The 18,800-nt window shown below is 41.3% G+C and overlaps 1 protein-coding gene across 8 annotated transcripts in view; it reads right to left on the minus strand.

Moving 5' to 3' along the window:
* GATAD1 (GATA zinc finger domain containing 1) overlaps positions 1–18,800 on the minus strand; it is a 55,825-nt gene that overhangs the window by 16,071 nt on the left and 20,954 nt on the right. The gene's annotated exons all lie outside the window — the stretch shown is intronic.

Raw genomic sequence — 18,800 nt, forward strand, 5'->3', positions numbered from 1 at the left:
ACCACATCACATAATAGTACAATTTGCAAATCTTAGATCCAAGGAAAAAAATCTTGAAAGCGGCCAGGGGGAAGAGAATCCTTATGTACAGAGGGAGGAACATCAGAATAAAGTCAGACCTGTGTACAGAGACCTGGCAAGCCAGAAAAAGCTGGCAACTCATATTCAGAGCACTAAGTGAGAAGAACATGCAGCCAAGGATCCTTTACACAGCAAGGCTGTCATTCAGAATGGATGGAGAGACAAGGACCTTCCAAGACTGGCAGAAACTGAAAGAATATGTGACCACCAAGCCAGCCCTACAAGAAATATTAAGGGGGGGTTCTATAAAAGTAAAAAGACCCCAAGAGTGATACAGAACAGAAAGTCACAATCTATAGAAACAAAGACTTCACAGTCAACATGACATCATTAAAATCATATCTCTCAATAATCACTCTCAATGTGATTGGCCTAAATGCTCCCATAAACACCACAGGGTTGCAGATGGATAAAAAGACATGACCATCCATATGCTGTCTACAAGAGACTCATTTTGAACCTAAACATACATCCAGACTGAAAGTGAAGGGATGGAGAACAATTGTTCATGACAACGGACCTCAAAAGAAAGCTGGGGTAGCAATTCTCATATCAGACGGATTAGATTTTAAGCTAAGGACTGTAGTTAGAGATACAGAAGGACACTATATAATTCTTAAAGGGTGTATCCAACAAGAGGATCTAACAATTATAAATATCTATAACCCCAACAGGGGAGCAGCTAGATACACAAGACAACTCTTAACCAGAATAAAGAGACATATACATAGTAATACGTTAATAGTAGGGGACCTCAACACTCCGCTCTCAGCAATAGACAGATCACCTAAGCAGAAAATCAATAAAGAAACAAGAGCTTTGAATGACATACTGGACCAGATGGACCTCATAGATATATACAGAACACTACACCCCAGAACAACAGAATACTCATTCTTTTCAAATGTACATGGAACTTTCTCCAGAATAGACCATATACTGGGTCGCAAAACAGGTCTCAACTGACACCAAAAGACTGAGATTGCTCCCTGCATATTCTCAGACCACAACGCTTTGAAACTGGAACTCAATCACAAGGGAAAATTTGGAAGAAACCCAAACACTTGGAAACTAAGAACCATCCTGCTTAAGAATGATTGGGTAAACTGGGGAACTAAAGAAGAACTTAAGCAATTTATGGAAACCAATGAGAACGAAAACACATCAGTCCAAAACCTATGGGACACTGCAAAGGCAGTCCTAAGGGGAAAATACATAGCCATTCAAGCCTCACTCAAAATATAAAAATCTAAAATGCAGTTTTTATATTCTCACCTTAAGAAGCTGGAGTTGGAACAGAAGAACAGACCTAACCCATGCACAAGAAGGCAGTTGATCAAGATTAGAGCAGAGATCAATGAATTAGAAACCAGCAGCACGGTACAGCAGATCAACAGAACTAGAAGCTGGTTCTTTGAAAGAATAAATAAGATCGATAAGCCACTGACCAGACTTATTCAAAAGAATAGAGAAAGGACCCAAATTAATAAAATTATGAATGAAAGGGGAGAGATCATGACCACCACCAAGGAAATAGAAACAATCATTAGAAACTATTATCAACAGCTATACGCCAATAAATTAAACAACCTGGAAGAAATGGATGCCTTCCTGGAAACCTATAAACTACCAAGACTGAAACAGGAAGAAATTGATTATCTAAACAGACCAATTAATCATGAAAAGATTGATGCAGTGATCAAAAACCTTCCAAAACACAAAAGTCCAGGGCCTAACGGATTCCCTGGGGAATTCTACATTCAAAGAAGAAATAATACCTATTCTCCTGAAGCTGTTTCAAAACATAGAAACAGAAGGAAAACTGCCGAACTCATTCTATGAGGCCAGTATTACCTTGATCCTCAAACCAGGCAAAGACCCCATCAAAAAAGGAGAATTACAGACCGATATCCCTGATGAATATGGACGCCAAAATTCTCAACAAGATCCTAGCTAATAGGATCCAACAGTACATTAAAAGGATTATCCATAACAACCAAGTGGGATTCATCCCTGGGATGCAAGGATGGTTCAACTTTCGCAAATCGATCAGTGTGATAGGTCACATTAATAAGAGAAGAGACAAGAACCATATGATCCTTTCAATCGATGCAGAAAAAGCATTTGACAAAATACAGCATCCTTTCCTGATTAAAACCATTCAGAGTGTAGGGATAGAGGGTACATTCTTCAATTTCAAAAAAACCATCTATGAAAAGCTTAAAGTGAATATCATTCTCAATGGGGGAAAGCGGAAAGCCTTTCCCTTAAGATCAGGAACATGACAAGGATGCTCACTCTCGCCATTATTGTTCAACATAGTACTAGAAGTCCTAGCAACAGCAATCAGACAACAAAAAAGAATAAATGTACTCAAATTGGCAAAGAAGAAGTCAAACTCTCCCTTCGCAGATGGCCTGATACTTTATAAGGAAAACCCAAAAGACTCCACCCCCAAATTACTAGAACTCATAGAACAATTCAGTAATGTGGCAGGATACAAAAATCAATGCTCAGAAATCAGTTGCATCTCTATACACAAACAATGAGACTGAAGAAAGAGAAATTAGGGAATCGATTCCATTTACAATAGCACCAAAAATCATAAAGATATCTCGGAATAAACTTAACTGGAGAGGTAAAGGATCTATACTCTAGAAACTACAGAACACTGATGAAAGACACTGAAGAAGACACAAAAAGATGGAAAAAACATTCCATGCTCATGGACTGGAAGAATTAGCATAGTTAAATGTCTATGCTATCCAGAGAAATCTACAATTTCAATGCCATCCTGATCAAATTACCAATGACATTTTTCAAAGAGCTGGAACAAACAAGCCTAAAATTTCTGTGGAACCAGAAATGACCCTGAATCATCAAGGAAATGTTGAAAAAGAACAACAAAGCTGGGGGCATCACGTTGCCTGATTTCAAGCTATACTACAAAGCTGTGATCACCAAGACAGCATGGTACTGGCACAAAAACAGACACATAGACCAATGGAACAGAATAGAAACTCCAGAAATGGACCCTTGGCTCTATGGTCAACTAATCTTTGACAAAGCAGGAAAAAAACATCCAGTGGAAAAAAGACAGTCTCTTCAATAAATGGTGCTGGGAAAATTGGACAGCTATATACAAAAGAATGAAACTTGACCACTCTCTCACACCATACACAAAGACAAACTCCAAATGGATGAAAGACCTCGATGTGAGACAGGAATCCATCAAAATCCTAGAGGAGAACATAGGCTGTAACCTCTTTGACATCGGCCACGGCAACTTCTTTCATGACACATCTCCAAAGGCGAGAGAAACAAAAGAAAAAATGAACTTCTGGGACTTCATCAAGATAAAAAGTTTCTGCACAGCCAAGGAAACAGTCATCAAAACATAGAGGCAACCCACAGAATGGAAGAAGATACTTCCAAATGAAACTACAGATAAAAGGCTGGTATCCAAGATCTATAGAGAACTTCTCAAACTCGATACACGAGAAACAATCAAATCAAGAAATGGGCAGAAGATATGAACAGACACTTTTCCAATGAAGACATACAAATGGCTAATAGACACATGAAAAAATGTTCAAAATCATTAGCCATCAGGGAAATTCAAATCAAAACCACACTGAGATACCACCTTATACCAGTTAGAATGGCAAAAATTGACAAGGCAAGAAACAACAATTGTTGGAGAGGATGTGGAGAAAGGGGATCCCTCTTACACTGTTGGTGGGAATGCAAGGTGGTACAGCCACTTTGGAAAACAGTGTGGAGGTCCCTCAAAAAGTTAAAAATAGAGCTATCCTATGACCCAGCAATTGCACTACTGGGTATTTACCCCAAAGATACAGGTGTAGTGAAGAGAAGGGCCATATGCACCCCAATGTTCATAGCAGCATTGTCCACAATAGCTAAATTGTGGAAGGAGCCAAGATGCCCTTCAACAGATGACTGGATAAAGAAGATGTGGTCCATATATACAATGGAATATTACTCAGCCATCAGAAAGAATCATTACCCAACATTTGCAGCAACATGGACGGGACTGGAGGAGATTATGCTAAGTGAAATAAGTCAAGCAGAGAAAGACAATTACCATAAGGTTTCACTCATTTATGGAACATAAGGAATAACAGGGAGATCGGTAGGAGAAGGAAGGAAAGAATGAAAGGGGTGGTAAACAGAAGGGGGAAAGAACCACGAGAGACTATGGACCCTGAGAAACAAACTGAGGGTTTCGGAGGGGAGGGGGTGGGGGACTGGGATAGGCCGGTGACAGGTATTAAGGAAGGCACGTATTGAATGGAGCACTGGGTGTATATGCGAATAATGAATCATGGAACACTACATCAAAAACTAATGATGTACTGTATGGTGACTAACATTACATAATAAAAAATTAAAAAAAAAACATATGATCCTCTCAACAGATGCAGAAAAGGCATTTGACAAAGTACAGCATCCTTTCTTGATTAAAACTCTTCACAGTGTAGGGACAGAGGGAACATACCTCAATATCATAAAAACCATATACAAAAACTCCTCAGTGAATATCATTCTCAGCGGGGAAAAACTGAGAACATTTCCCCTAAGGTCAGGAACATGGCAGGGATGTCCGCTATCACCACTGCTGTTCAATATAATACTAGAAGTCCTAGTCTTAGCAATCAGACAACAAAAAGAAATAAAAGGCATCAGAATGAGCAAAAAAGAAGTCAAACTCTCACTCTTCCCAGATGACATGATACTCTACGTAGAAAACCCAAAAGACCCCACCCCAAAAGTGCTAGAATTCATACAGGAATTCAGCAAAGTGGCAGGATATAAAATCAATGAACAGAAGTCAGTTGCACTTCTATACACTAACAATGAAACAGAAGAAAGTGAAATTAAGGAGTCAATCCCATTTACAACTGCACCAAAACCATCAGATACAGAGGAATAAACCTAACAAAAGAGGCAAAGGATCTGTACTCAGAAAACTATAGAACACTCATGAAAGAAATTGAGGAAAACACAAAGAAATGGAAAAACACTCCATGCTCATGGATTGGAAGAACAAATATTGTTAAAATGTATACGTCTCCCAGAGAAATCTATACATTCAGTGCAATCCCTATAAATATATCATCAATTTTTTCACAGAGCTGGAACAAGCAATCCTAAAATTTGTATGGAACCAGAAAAGACCCTGAATAGCCAGAGGAATGTTGCAAAAGAAAAGCAAAGCTGGTGCCATCACAATTCCAGACTTAAGCTCTATTACAAAGCTGTAATGATCAAGACAGTATGGTACTGGCACAAAAACAGACACATAGATCAATGAAACAGAATAGGGAACCCAGAAATGGGCCCTCAACTCTACATATGGTCAACTAATCATCAACAAAGCAGGAAAGAATATCCAATGGAGAAAAGATAGTCTCCTCAACAAATGGTGTTGGCAAGATCAGACAGCCACATGCAGAAGAATGAAACCGGACCACTTCCTTACACCATACACAAAAACAAATTCAAAATGGATGAAAGACCTAAACGTGAGACAGGAATCCATCAAAATCCTAGAGGAGAAAAGAGGCAGCAAGCTCTTGGACCTCGGCCTCAGCAACTTCTTGCTAGACACATCTCCAAAGGCAAGGGAAACAAAAGCAAAAATGAACTACTGGCATTTCATCAAGATAGAAAGCTTTTGCCCAGCAAAGGAAACAGTCGAAAAAACCAAAAGACAACCTACCAAATGGGAGAAGATATTTGCAAATGTCTTATCAGATAAAGGGTAAGTATCCAAAATCTATGAAGAACTTGCCAAATTAAACACCCAAAGAAAAAATAATCCAATCAAGAAGTGGGCAGATGACATGAACAGACATTTTTCCAAAGAAGACATACAAATGGCCAAAAGACACATGAAAAAATGCTCTACATCACTCGGCATCAGGAAAATACAAAACAAAACCACAATGAGATACTACCTCACACCGGTCAGAATGGCTAAAATTAACAAGTCAGCAAATGACAGATGTTGGCGAGAATGTGGAGAAAGAGGAACCCTCTTAGACTGCTGGTGGGAATGAAAGCTGGTGCAGCCCCTCTGGAAAACAGTAAGGAGGTTCCTCAAAAAGTTGAAAATAGAGCTACCCTATGGCCCAGCAGTTGCACTACTAGATATTTACACCAAAGCTAGAAATGTAGGGATCTGAAGGGGTACCTGTACCCCAACGTTTATAGCAGCAATGTTCACAATAGTCAAACTATGGAAAGAGTCCAGATGTCCATCGGCAGGTGAATGGATAAAGAGGTGGCATATATATATACAACGGAATATTACTCAGCCATCAAAAAAATGAAATCTTGCCATTTGCAACACTGTGGGTGGAACTAGAGGGTATTATACTAAGTGAAACAAGTCAGTCAGACAGATAAATATATGATTTCACTCACATGTGGACGAAACAAAACAGAAGAATAGAGGGGAAGGGAAGGAAAAATAAAATAAGACGAAATTAGAGAGGGAGACAAACCATAAGAGACTCTTAACTCTAGGAAACCAACTGAGAGTTGCTGGAGGGAAGGTGGGTGGGGGGATGTGGTAACTGGGTGATGGACATTAAGGAGGGCATGTGAAGTAATGAACCCTGGGTATTATATAAGATTGATGAATCACTGACCTCTATCTCTGAAACTAATAATACACTATATGTTAATTGATTTTAAATAAAATAAAAATAAATTAAAATTTTAAAAGATGCAGCAGCCCCTGGCAGAGAGCTTATGCTAAGGATATAACAGGAAAACATGTTTGTGACCTTGCGGGCTTTAGCGTAAAGGTCAGAGCACAGCAGCCGGGAACGCTGCCCTCAGATAACGACCGGCCAGGAACACCTGGTCCGCTAAAGGGCGGAACATGAACGCTGCCCCAGCCGAAACTTGATTGCTTTCACAATAACCCACGGGGTCCATAGAAACATGTTTAAGGGGGGGCGCCTGGGTAGCAGAGCGGTTGAGCGTCTGCCTTCGGCTCAGGGCGTGATCCTGGCGTTGTGGGATCGAGCCCCACATCAGGCTCCTCCACTATGAGCCTGCTTCTTCCTCTCCCACTCCCCCTGCTTGTGTTCCCTCTCTCGCTGGCTGTCTCTATCTCTGTCGAATAAATAAATAAAATCTTAAAAAAAAAAAAAAGAAACATGTTTAAGAATAGGCCTCACTTGCTGAACGTTACATCATCTAATCGCATGACCTTCCCCGTGATGTACTACTATTCACTAGGATGTAATATGGATCATTCCCTTGATTGTCTTTGATTGTTTATTGCCAATAAATACATGAGGTTGCAGCTGTTTGGGGCAATCGCACTCTTGGCGGTGGCGCGCCTGGCGGTCGTCCCCTGCACCCACGCTCTCTTTCGCAAGCTAACCTGTCTGTGTCTCATCCTTCTCCCGAATCAACGTCGCAGCTCCGAGGCAAGTGGCGCCCAAACAGGGACCTGAAACTGCAGCAGAGAAGGAGCCCTGACGGATAAAGACGCAAGGCTTCGGTCATTGCCCGCTGGTGAATCGGGGAACCTTCAGCAGGGTATGGGTAATTCTCAGAGCACAGATAATTATCGCCCTTACGTCTGTCTTTTGAAGCAACTCCTAAGAGCGGGAGGAGTTAAGGTTAGTGAGGGCAAACTTCTGGACTTACTAAAAGTCATAGAAGAATACTGTTCATGGTTTCCCACTCTGGGGACCTTAGATCTGCAAGCATGGGAAAAAGTAGGACACGAGCTTAAGCAACAGCATGCTCGAGGAAAGCCAATTCCCATCACTATTTGGCCTACGTGGTCTCTGATTCGTTCTATCCTGGAACCACTTCAAAGCCCGGACTCAGAGAGGGATACTGAACTTGAGAGTCCTAATGCCAAAGATAGTCCTCCACAAGACCTGAACGCACTGACCCAGAAGGAGGAAAAGTAAAACCTGTTCCCCCTCCTCCTCCCATAGAAATGGACGGCTTTCTACCACCACCTTCACTTACAAAGAGGAATAGTGGTTTCCTCTCACCAAAACTGGCAACAGCCTCATCCTATAAGGAGCAATATCAGTCGCCGCTTTCGGCGGTTCAGAAAGGCTTGCTCCTGGCCAAACAGCAAGGAGATTTAGATGCTCTACAATTTGCGTTCCCAGTAACTATAAGGGAGCATTTGCCTCCTGGGGTAGATCCCAACCACCCAGGAGGAATATACGAAGCCACGCATGAACCATTTCCCTTTAAAGCTCTCAAAGAGTTAAAACAGGCAGTTCAAAACTGGTACTAATTCGCCCTTCACTATGGGCCTTATTCAGGGCATTGCAGAAGGCGACCAATTAATTCCCATGGACTGGTCTTTGTTAGCAACGACTGTCCTGGCCCCTGGGGAATTCTAACAATTTCGTACGTGGTGGCAAGACCGTGCAGAAACTGCTGCAAATTATAATCGAGCTCATAACATCCCTCTCTCTCTAGAACAATTGATGGGGATGGGACCTTGGAGTCAAGTGCAGGAAGAAGTGCAGATGACCAACCAAGCTATAGAACAGCTTCGCAGAGGTTGCCTACGTGCTTGGGAGAAAACTGAATCTAAATCTACTGCTAATGTCTCTTTTCAAAAGATCATTCAAGGTGCTAGGGAGCCTTATACTGAATTCGTAGGAAGATTACAGGAAGCTATTAAAAGACAGATCAATAATGTAGAAGCTGCTGACACTTTATTACAACTATTGGCCTATGAAAATGCAAACACGGATTGTAAGAAAGTTATCGTTCCTTTTAAAGGAAAAGGTACGCTCACTGATGACATCAAATTGTGCCAAGGTGTAGGCACTGAGACCTACAAAGCTGACTTGCTAGCTCAGGCCATGGCAGCCTTAACAACAAATACTTCCAAGGGACAATGCTTCGATTGTGGAAAAAACGGGCATACTCGCACCCAATGCCATCTTAAGAATAGAAATATGATGGGAAAAAACAATCGAAATAATTTCCCTAGTCTTTGTTCCCGAAGCAAAAAGGGGAATCATTGGGCCAGTCAGTGCCACTCTAAAGTTCACGAAGATGGTACTGCTCTACAGGGAAATGGGTTACGGGCAAGCCCTCAGCCCTGAACCAAAAGGGGGCACCCCCCAACCTCAACCGCGGACAATTTTAGATTTGTTACATGCCACGACAGGAAGCGCTGGACTTGATCTCCCGTGTAGAGAAAACTTTTTATTCCTCCCAAATCAGACTCCTCAGAAGGTTCCTACAGGCTGTTTTGGCCCTTTGCCAAACGATACTGTAGGACTAATTTTAGGACGATCTACTTTGACCAAAGAAGGTGTTTTAGTTCTTACAGGAGTCATTGACTCAGATTATACTGGAGAAATCATGGTTTTAATGTCTTCAAATACCCCATATAAATTTTTAAAGGGAGACCGAATAGCGCAGTTACTATTGCTGCCATATATTAAGGGAAAATTTAAAAGTCAAACGTGTGGTGACGCAGGCTTTGGAAGTACCGGTCAGTCGGGAGTGTATTTGACTGAAACAGTTTTCAAAGAAAAACCGACCTGCTATATAAAGATACAGGGAAAGTCCTTTCAGGGACTTAATAATACTGGAGCAGATGTGTCCATTATTGGAACTGATAACTGGCTGAAGAAATGGCCTCAGGGCCCCACGACAATGACTATTTCATGTTTAGGACAAGCAGAAAATGTAAACCAAAGTCTTCGTATTCACCCATGCAAGGGTCCTGAGGGACAAAAAGGATATATTCAGCCATATATAATAGACATTCCCATCAATCTATGGGGTCGAGATTTACTCCAACAATGGAAAGTGTATATAATGATACCACCTCCTACAAAAGAGACGGATGCCAATCCGCCTTTTTTGTAGGGGCCACTGCTCAGCCTCCAATGGGTCCTTCAGAGCCAATTCCACTAACGTGGAAGGATGAACGCCCCATTTGGATCGAGCAGTGGCCATTAAACAAAGAAAAATTAGAGGCTCTGCAAAGTTTGGTTCAAGAGCAGCTTCAAAAAGGACATATACAGGGGCGCCTGGGTAGCGCAGTCGTTAAAGCGTCTGCCTTCGGCTCAGGGCGTGATCCTGGCGTTCTGGGATCGAGTCCCACATCAGGCTCCTCCGCTATGAGCCTGCTTCTTCCTCTCCCACTCCCTCTGCTGTGTTCCCTCTCTCGCTGGCTGTCTCTCTGTCACATAAATAAATAAAATCTTTAAAAAAAAAATTTGTAAAAAAAGGACATATACAAGAATCCTTTAGTCCTTGGAATTCACCTGTTTTTGTAATCAAAAAGAAATCTGGAAGATGGCCTTTACTTACTGACTTAAGAGCAGTTAATGCAGCAATTCAACCTATGGGACCGCTCCAACCAGGACTCCCTTCCCCCAATATGGTACCTTTTAATTGGCCTCTTACTATTATTGATTTACAGGACTGCTTCTATACAATTCTACTTGCACAACAAGATTGTCCCTGCTTTGCTTTAACAATCCCGAATGTTAATTTCACAGAACCTTCCAGGCGCTTTCAGTGGAAGGTGCTCCCACGGGGAATGCTTAATAGTCCAAACCATATGTCAAAGTTATGTGGCCCGAATTCTTGAACCAATTCGGGTCCAACATCCACAAGCTTATTTAATCCGTGATATAGGGATGACATTTTATGTGCAGCAAAAACGGAAGAAGAATTAGCTACTGTTTTCAGTTTTCTCAAATATCAATTTGATCTTCACAAACTTGTCATTGCTCCTGAAAAAATCCAGACCTCAACCCCTTATTCTTACTTAGGTTATATAATGGATCATACCACAATATGCACCCAAAAGGTACAAATTCTCGCAAGATGCCATTAAAACTTTAAATGATATGTGATATGCAAAAATTATTAGGAGACATTAACTGGATTAGACCCAAGATAGGAGTTCCTACCTATGCATCACAAAATCTCTGTTTTTTTAATAATATTTTTTATTATATTATGTTAGTCACCATACAGTATCTCTTTGAATTATTAAAAGGTGATCTGGACTTAAACAGCCCCCGGACCCTCAATGAAGCAGCCACTTCAGAATTGCAACTTGTAGAAGAACAAATTCATAAGATGCAAACTCAGAGAGTTATACCAAGTATGCCTTTAACATTCCTTATTTTTCATACACCCCATTCACCTACTGGTCTCTTAATCCAGCATGAACCCCTTGTGGAATGGCTATTTTTACCAAACCATACCACAAGAACACTAACGGTTTACTTGGATCGTATTGGAACTCTCTTGCAGATGGGACAGAAACGCGCTCAACAATTAACTGGCTTGGCTCCTTTGACAATCATTTTTCCTCTTACTAAGGCACAGATCAAAACTGCTCTGCAAAATAATATGTCTTGGCAAATTGCGCTTAGTCAATTTGTGGAAAATTTATCCTCCCACTACCCCTCTATTCCTTTATTGTCTTTTCTAAAGCGAACTTCCTTTATATTACCCAAAGTCATAGCCTCTTCACCTTTACCTAATGCTTTGACCTTTTTCACAGATGGATCCGCAAGAGGAAAAGCCTGTTGCTATGGGCCTCGAACTAAAATAATTGAGACCCCTCATCTATCTGCTCAGAGGTCTGAATTAATGGCTGTTATTACTCTTTTTCAGGATGTCTCCGATCCCTTTAATTTACTTTCATTCTTTATACCCAGTCTACGTCGTTAGCCACATCGAGATGCCCTCCATTTCAACATCGGATACTCAGCTTATGAGCTTTTTTCAACAGTTGCAGCAGCTTATACGTTCCCGCGCTTCGCCATTTTATATTACTCATATTCGCAGTCATAATAATCTTCCAGGTCCCCTCTCTGAAGGAAATGCCACTGCTGATGCTCTTTTACATCTGGCATTTCAAGATGCCTCCCACTTCCATACACTGACTCACGTTAATGCTCGAGGGAACAAGCTAAAACCATTATAGGATCCTGTCCGGCCTGTGCCACGTTGAATGCACAATCTCAAACTGGGGTTAATCCCCATGGTTTACAAGCCAAGGAAATCTGGCAGATGGATGTCACCCATTATTCTCCATTTGGCAAATTATCTTTCATTCACGTCACCATCGATACATTCTCCCGATTTATTTGGGCTACTGCTCAAACTGGAGAATCAGCCTCTCATGTCATCCGACATTTAACCAGTGCTTTTGCTGTTATGGGACTTCCTAAAAATATCAAAACAGATAATGCTCCTGCTTATACCTCTGCCAAACTACGAGAATTTTTTGATGCCTGGAATATATCACACTCCACGGGGATCCCGTATAATCCCCAAGGACAGGGTATTGTGGAAAGAGCCAACCAACTCCTTAAATTATAATTACAACAACAAAAAGGGGGAGTACATGTAAGTCCCATGGAAACTTTGGCAAAAACCTTATTTACTTTAAATGTTTTGAATCGAGATGAGAATGACTCTACTGCTGTTGACACACATTTTCATAACTCTCACCTGGAAACACGTTCTCAGCCCCCTCCTGTCTGGTGGAAGGACGTACAATCTAATCAATGGTTTCCTGGCACTTTGTTTGGGGAAAAGGCTATGCTTGTGTGATGCCTGACGATGCTATCAAGCCTGTTTGGGTCCCTTCTTGTTTATTAAAGGTTCAGCATGAGCAAGCGGAAGAGATTCGCGTTCGATCCAGTCCCTCCGATAATCAATTTCAAGGGCTTTACCCTACAGACCACCAAGATCACGCTGCCAGGAACCAAGACGGCGAAGATGCCCACATGGGGTCAGATCAAGAAGCTGACCCAGAAAGCAGAAGTGCTGCGTAATGAACAGCGCCCCTTTACCCCTAGCAATACCCCAACTATGACGGTAGCCCTAAGTATCCCACTCTGTCACACGGCACCAGCCACCAATTTTACTTATTGGGCCTATGTACCCAGTCCCCTCTTACCAGGCCAGCTGAATGGGATGATGATGCTGTCCCTGTACACATTAATGGATCTAAATGGATCCCAGGGATAGCAGACCCTAGGCTCCCGATTTTCCCTAAAGAAGGACAAGAAATTAATATCACATTGGGCTTTAATACGAGACCTACATGTACTGGCCGTTATGAAAATTGCTTAAGACCATTAAACCAAGGATGGCTGGTGACCTCTCCTGGAGACGTTAATTCCTCTGGAATGCAACTTTATTTGATATTTACTGTGGGCTTTGCCTACAATTTACTGAAGAAAACATTGAAATCCCACCAATACCTAAATGTAAAACGGCCAGAGTGTGGTCGGATGAAGGGATTCAGCCCAATTGGGAGGAACGTAGAGCAAATCATCCCAGTATACTAATTAATGATTCCTATGGAGTATGGGACTGGTCCCCTAAGGGGTTTGCAGTCTCTAATTGCACTGGGAGACAATGCTCTCATCATTGAACCTTACAATGGTATGTACTTAATCATACCTCCATTTATACTATCTCCAACGGTCCTATAATGTGGCATGGAGACAGATTAGCCGCCCCCTCTCCTTTTATGGACTACCGCAAAAGACAAAAACATTTATGGAAACTTGCTGCGGCTAAGTCCCCTATTAAGATCTGGAATGGGACCTATCTTAAAGATGAAAACTATACTTTAAGCTTTCAGACAGTTGATAAGGACTATATTCAAGCTTGTGTGAGAGACCCATATGTGTTGGTGGTAGGATCCCCTAAATTGGACATGTTCCAAAAAGAGCTTTGCACAAATTGCAGGTTATATACCTGCCTAAATTGTAACATAAATACCGACCAATCATCTTACTAGCACAAAGGAGAGTTGGAGTATGGATACCCGTTGAACATCCCCATCCATGGGAGAGTTCTCCGGACATGCATGCCTTGCTAACAGTCCTACAGAAGTGGGTCCGGGGGCGCCTGGGTGGCACAGCGGTTAAGCGCCTGCCTTCAGCTCAGGGCGTGATCCTGGCGTTATGGGATCGAGCCCCATATCAGGCTCTTCCGCTATGAGCCTGCTTCTTCCTCTCCCACTCCCCCTGCTTGTGTTCCCTCTCTCGCTGGCTGTCTCTATCTCTGTCGAATAAATAAATAAAATCTTTAAAAAAAAAAAAAAAAAAGAAGTGGGTCCGACGCTCAAAAAGGTTTATAGGACTCCCTTATTATGACCGTTCTCGGCATTACTGCCATCACCTCCACAGCTGCGGTGGCAGGAACAGCATTGCACCAAACAGTACAAACAACAAGATTTGTGCAAGACTGGCATCACAATGCCAGCACGGCATGGAGTCAACAAACTATTATTGATCAAAAAATAAGTGAATGGCTCTCAGATCTAGAATATACTATGACATATCTGGGAGATGAAATACAAAATATTAAACTACACACGCACCTTCTTTATGACTGGAACGTCACAACATTCTGTGTTACTCCTTTTCCTTATAATGCAACTGAGATTCCTTGGGAGAAAGTTCGAAGACATCTATCTAATCATTATGGTAACAATTTAACTCTTAATATTAAACAGCTACAAGCTACCATTCAAGGCATCACTCATGCCGACTTACAAAATGTACCAGGCTTAAGCTTGGTGGAAAATATTGATAGGACACTGTCCCCCTCAAATCCTTTCCAGTAGCTTAACAAGAACGGTACTAGCCTTCTAGGAGCTCTACTATAACTTTTTATTTCTTTGTAATATGCTTAGTCCTCAGATGTGAAAGAAAAGCCTTCCAATGAGTGATGGAATGCGAAGTGGCCAAGTCTGCTTCCTGCTTCTGCAAAAAGAAAAAGGGGGAAATGCAGCAGCCCCTGGCGGGAGAGCTTATCCTAAGAATATAATGGGAAAACATGTTTGTGACCTTCCTGGCTTTAGCGTAAAGGTCAGAGCACAGCAGCCGGGAACGCCTGGCTTGCCCAGCGCCCTGAACGCTGCCCCAACCGAAACTTGATTGCTTCCACAATAGCCCAAGGGGTCCATAGAAACATGTTTAAGAATAGGCCTCACTTGCTGAACGTTACATCATCTAATCGCATGACCTTCCCCGTGATGTACTACTATTCACTAGGATGTAATATGGATCATTCCCTTGATTGTCTTTGATTGTTTATTGCCAATAAATACATGAGGTTGCAGCTGTTTGGGGCAATCGCACTCTTGGTGGTAGTGCGCCTGGCAGTCGTCCCCTGCACCCACGCTCTCTTTCGCAAGCTAACCTGTCTGTGCCTCGTCCCTCTCCTGAATCAACGCCGTGGCTCAGCGGGCGGTGTCGTGGCAAAAAGACCAGCAGTCTACTCTACTAAGGGAGACTGGGCATGGCCAGCAGGGTGCAGGGAAACTATAGTAAGCAAAACATTCAGTTTTGTATTTTTTATTTCAGATATTAAGTGGTGGTATCATCATCCTATGATATTTCCCTAATCAGTATAGTAACTCATAACCTGAAATCTAGTCATCTATTAAGAGTCTGACTGGGAGAACACTGAACATGAGTACCGACTATAAATTCGTAGATTTTTAAATACCATACCCAGTTGTCACTACACTATCTTGGAAATTCCAAAAAGGGTTGGGTTTTTGTGCACATTGTTCACTGCTGTAAATTTAGAACAGTGCTGGTGATCAGTCAAGAATAATAAATATTTGTGAATGAATCGTTCTTATTTCTCAACTGAAATTGGGATAATCCTCCTTTGAATAAAGAGGGAAAAGAAAAAGTCTAATATTTTAGCCTTTAACTTTTTTTTTTAATTAGAGCATATATGATTGATTAGGAATCAGTTTTGATTATAAAAGCAATGGGAAAATGGACATCTACAATAGTTTCAGGAGATACTAGCAGCATTGATTCTTAAATGGGCATTTTACATTCCCATAGTAAAATATTCAGTGTTCCTAAGTATAAAAGAAAAATAAAGAAGGAAAAATAAAAATATAAAATGTGAAACACCAGAGGCCTTATGCCATGGAGTTTACTTATTTCCTAGACAACTTGACATTTTTTCATAAACCCGATTTAGGACTCAACCTCTCAGGACGTTTCCAAGAATCAAATCAACTAAAAGCCAAGGAATATTCCAGGGTAACAATTACCATCAGCCATGTATTGACAGAGAAATTTTGCCTAGGATTCTTCAAGTAAGCTCTGTCTATGCCTAACATGGGGCTTGAACTCGTGACCTGAATATCAAGAGTCTCACACTCTACTGACTGAGCCAGTCAGGTGCCCCTTGTCTACTGTTTTAGGCATAAAATTGAAATGATGCATTTTGGCCCTAGACATTTGTTCTGGCTTATTACTCAGATATTTTGTAGGAATTCGTGTCTGTTAAAGGGAATGCTACAGCTTCTTCACAGAAGTAAAAATGCTGAGATATAAACACTGAGGCAAAATACTTTAACCACAACCCAGAGTAACATTTTACATCAATATCAGGACCATATACACTCAATGATGAAACAATTTATAAAATACCTACTCTTAGTACATGTGATGTTCTCTGATACTTTCTATTCCCTTTTATTCTATTCTGTTTCATACAAATAATGTTAGTTTTGACCCATACATGGGTTAAACCTTGCAAATTGAAAAATATTGCCCCCCAAAGGAAAAAAGTACTGGTAAATAGAACTGCTTTGTATTTTATGAGTTTATATATGTATCACACACACAAAACACCACTTTAAATATACCGCTTTCTTGGCAAAGTACAACCCATCTACGTAGAAGCATACCCTAGTATTACAAAGGTGTTATAAAATTTACAATTTGGTAAAAATAAAATTTTTTATTAACTCTACCCCCATTGTGGGCATTGTGGGGCTCAAACTCATGATCCTGAGATCTAGAGGCACATGCTCTACTGACTGAGCCAGTCGGGCACCCCAAATCTTTTTGTCATTGATGCAAATTTATTCAGCAGCACTTGGAAAACTTTCATAATCTTCTGTATATACAGATAAGTGCATTCATCATTAAATCAATTCCACCATACAAATTATTTGGATTATCCAGTGAGTTCACCTTCCCCAATTTTGAAGGGCTTACAGCTTTTTAAAATCATCTCACATGTGGGGCACCTGGGGGTCTCAGGATCAGCCTCATACGCATCGGGGGGTCGGCTTCAGATTTTCTCTCTCCCCTCATCCCCTCCTACACGGGTGTGTGTGGGTGCGCACGTGCGCGCACCCACACACACACACACACACTCTCTCTCTCTCTCTAATAAATAAACAAATCTTTTAAAAAATCATCCCACATGTAAATTAAGCAAACAGTCCTTAACTTTTTGAGTTGATGCCCTTTCCCTTCCAAGGAAACTGTGACAAACCATACAAGTACAGTCAGGTGACAATGTCGGAAGATGGATCAGTCAGTTCAGCTGATGAGTAAAACATTACTTAAGTTTTACTACAATCTGAGAATAGTGACAACCTTAACCACATATCCAAAGATTTAGGGCAGGGCCTCAGTTAGTTGGATATGGATCCACCTGTACCATGGTCTCTGATCACTGCCTCCTCCTGGAAGCTTAGGAGCATTCGCAGTGGTGACTGGCAGTGCCAGAAGCTTTGGTTTCAAAAAGGGAATGAGCCCAGAGGCCAATGGTGCAGCACACCGCAGGTGGGGTTCTCTGGCACCCTGCCGGTATGTGATGGGGAGGGAGGCCAGAGGCTGTAAGCACATCCTCTTATATCTTATAATATGATCAATGCACATTGATCCAAAGGGAGAGTGGGGAAAAAGTGAGATTGACATTGCAGCCCATCAGAAAAAAACCCACAAAACTAACCCATGGAGAGTAGCAGAGTTCCCTATTTTACCTCCTCCCCTTCATCTGTGGGTAATAAGCACAGGGCCAGCCTAACTGGAATGGTCACCAACTGAATTGAATGGCATCACCAAACATCTGTTCTCTACTTAAAATCCATTCTTCATGTTACACTTAAGTGGACTTCTTAGGACGTTAAACAGTAGCATTATTGAGCATATATTATGTACCAGACACTGCGCCTAAGCACTTTAGATGTATAATTACATTTAACCTCAACTGCCTGAGAAGGTATGTAACTTGTCCAAGATTATTTCAATGACATTGTACTTGACTCTGTCAGGGTCCAAATCCCATGGCCTTACAGTGTTCTACCCTTTTCACTTAGTTCCATTTCTGCATTTGTCAAGGAGAACATTCTAAGACCAACTTCACATGCAAGATTTCTGAAAACCTCCATGGTGTTAAACTCAGTTAAGATAGTACCTTGAGAAGTCACGAATAAATGGAAAAATATATGTTTATGGATTGGAAGGATGGATATTGTTAAAATGTCTGTATACTCAAAGCAATCTACAGATTCAGTGCAATCCCTATCATAAGATCAATGGCATTTCAGAGAAATAGAACAAAGAATCTTAATAGAGACCTCAAGGTCCCTTTTTTGAAACTATATTACAAAACTGTATTCATCAAACAGTATGGTATTGACATAAAAATAGACACATAGATCAGTGGAACAGAGAGCCTAGAAATAAATTCACGCATATACGGTCAATTTAGACAAAGGAGCCAGGAATATACAATGGGAAAAGGGCAATCACTTCAATAAATGGTGCTGGGAAAATTGGACAGCTGTGTGCAAAAGGACACTCAACTGCTAGCTTATACCATATACAAAAATTAACTCAAAATAGATAATAGACTTGAAT

This window comes from Ursus americanus, chromosome 3, assembly GCF_024610735.1.
Source record: "Ursus americanus isolate L20-20 chromosome 3, mUrsAme1.1.p, whole genome shotgun sequence".
NCBI classification, from domain to species: domain Eukaryota; kingdom Metazoa; phylum Chordata; class Mammalia; order Carnivora; family Ursidae; genus Ursus; species Ursus americanus.